Raw genomic sequence first — 2,500 nt, forward strand, 5'->3', positions numbered from 1 at the left:
ACAAGTTCTGAAAATTGGCTGTTGTTTTCGTTAACTTCTATTCCAACCGCTCTGCAAATATCAGCTAGAATTTGCCCGTAAGTTTCTTTTCGATGGTTTAAACAAATTCTCAGAAGAAACATAACCAGTCGTACCCGGCTTAGAAGCTGCCGTTACAAATTTAACATTTAAAATCACACTGGCAAATTCTGCGTTGATCACTCGGTGTTTCCTCGGTGCCTCGGTTTGTTTTGTCGGAAGCCAACATGTGTTAACATGGTTATCTTTTATTGGCTAATTTGTTAATAAGACGTCAATCAGCGTGTGTCAAGTCAACCAGAAAAAGGTGGGCGTTTTTCAAAAATAGGGGGTCTTCTTGCAAGCGTTCCCTCAGTCTCTTACCCCAACTTCCGCGCGGCCAGTTTGCGGAAAATCGTTTCGAAGCTCTTTTGGTCGAAAAGGAACGCTTGCTACGCAGGCTATAATTCTGTGTACAGTCTGGCTTGCCGCGATAACCTTTTCGCTATTTGCAAGCCAGCCTAGTAATAACTTGAACTGTTTGCTGTAAATAAATAAAACTTGAAAACTTGAAACTTTCTTTCGATGTTGTTGTTTGTGAAGTACGGTAGAGAAATGCACTGAAATGCGTGCCGCAAGTGCTGCATGATTATTTTTCTTTTTTTAACCAATACTATTCATTCTTTGTGGCGTTGTCGTTGCCATAGCCTTCGTCGTCGCTTAAAGTGATTCGCTGGTTTTGCATTACGCAACCCTACTGTGCATATATTTTTCCACCTCGAGCTCTGTGTTACGTATCTCAACACATCTTCTTAATCTTTGGTATCATCTTATCGGTTTCTGTATTCATAAACTTATTAGAGACTTAAGATCTAAATATCACTTTGCTTTATCATAATTCTTTCGCGGTTATTCTATCTCGTTCACTTTTTACAATTTGGGCGAAGTATCCTAAAAATAAATTGATACGAGCAGTTACAAAGTCAAAATAGAGAATGAAAGATTCTCTGTTGCATGCTGACATTCATTTGTCGTCAAAACCTCAAATTTGGTAATTTCACGTCGTCCTAACGCAGAGTACCGCAAGAATCTGTCCTAAAGTCACGTGCAGCACGATTATTTATGCTCTCAACGATACAACGCAGAAAGGGAACAAAGGACTATACTATGCACTTACCGGTCCTCGAACTCGCACCCTCCAGATCTATAGTCCTGTCTTCTCCACTACACTACAACGACGAACATGCGCGACCCAGTTTCATTTTTTACCTTTCTATGATTGGTCAATTAATATCTATGTTTAACAACCAAACCTAATCCTAAGCTGACCCTATTTTTTCTCTAGGCTTAATTAAGGTAGGCTCCAAAAGAGCTTCTTTAATCCATCTGAGTGCGTATTCAACCTCAAACTCTTAGCTGCCAGCCACTTGCCCTCATGGTTATTTGTTTTTCTAAGTCTTGCCAGGGGTCTAAAGTTTGATGATGTCGAACGCGCTCTCAGCTATGCGGGTCCATTTCTCACGCGCATGCTTTTGTTCGCGTCATGCAGCTCTCCAAACCATGTGACACTGAGACACAAATACATACGTACATCAACTTTATTTATGTCGAAATTCAGTGTAGGCTTAGAAAGTTAGTACTTTATCGCAAACGTGACTATCAAGCCGAAAAACGTAAACTAAAAAAGAGCAAACAATTCTTTTTCAAACTTTTATATATTTGAATGGATCAATCTTAGCATGCATGCATTTCCACAGATCTTCATTTGCTTTTACTTGAATTAAGTGTTTCCAATTAAAAACAAAGAGAGAAGTCGGACGAAAATTTAAAACCCTCAGTTTGTAGTGGTGAAGACAGGACTATAGATTTGGAAGGTCCGAGCTCGATCACCGGTAAGTGCACAGTACAGTTCTTTGTTCCCTAACTTTGTTGTAATGTTGAGACTAAATCGATCAGTGTATGAATGCAGAAGCCGATAAGATGATATTTATGAAACATTAGGAAGATGTGTCAGTTGAGATGCGTAACAGGGGCACCCGACGAATCTGTTCCTCACTTTATCTGTTCCCTAGAGGAATCTTGCTGGCTGGCAAAAATACAGGTGTTCCGATGAGCTGGCTGGGAAATTTATTATTGATAGAGGTTTTGCCTGGGAATTACTGACTTTTTCTAGCAATTTAACCCGAGTTGGCTGTAGAAACGCTGAAGACTGAGAACGACAAACATACAACGGCTGGTCAGAGTGATTGCGCTTGCGGAAAAAAACCTGTGTCCGTTTTGTTCGGTCGTTTGTTAAAAGCGCGCGGAGGGTCGCGCGGAGGTTCCACAGATCGACGAACACGGATTGTGCTGTTTTCCTCATTTACATGTAAGATTAATTTCCATTGTTATTTTATCTGTATGCTGAGATTCTCGCGATGTTCTTCTACACTGAATTGAAATGAACAGAGTGAATATAACAGTATTAACTTGTATTTTCATTCACAGATTTCACTTTCGACCA

At 40.1% G+C, this 2,500-nt stretch overlaps 1 long non-coding RNA gene across 1 annotated transcript in view; it reads left to right on the forward strand.

Moving 5' to 3' along the window:
* The first annotated feature begins 2,256 nt into the window (after positions 1–2,256).
* Positions 2,257–2,500, forward strand: part of LOC137999311 (uncharacterized) — a 3,629-nt gene continuing 3,385 nt past the window's right edge. The window contains exons 1-2 of the long non-coding RNA XR_011122951.1: positions 2,257–2,365; positions 2,485–2,500. The exon at positions 2,485–2,500 is cut by the window's right edge and continues 45 nt beyond it. This is a non-coding gene — a long non-coding RNA (uncharacterized lncRNA). The remainder of the gene's footprint in view (positions 2,366–2,484) is intronic.

The sequence above is a fragment of the Montipora foliosa genome, chromosome 4 (genome assembly GCF_036669935.1).
Source record: "Montipora foliosa isolate CH-2021 chromosome 4, ASM3666993v2, whole genome shotgun sequence".
NCBI classification, from domain to species: Eukaryota; Metazoa; Cnidaria; class Anthozoa; order Scleractinia; family Acroporidae; genus Montipora; species Montipora foliosa.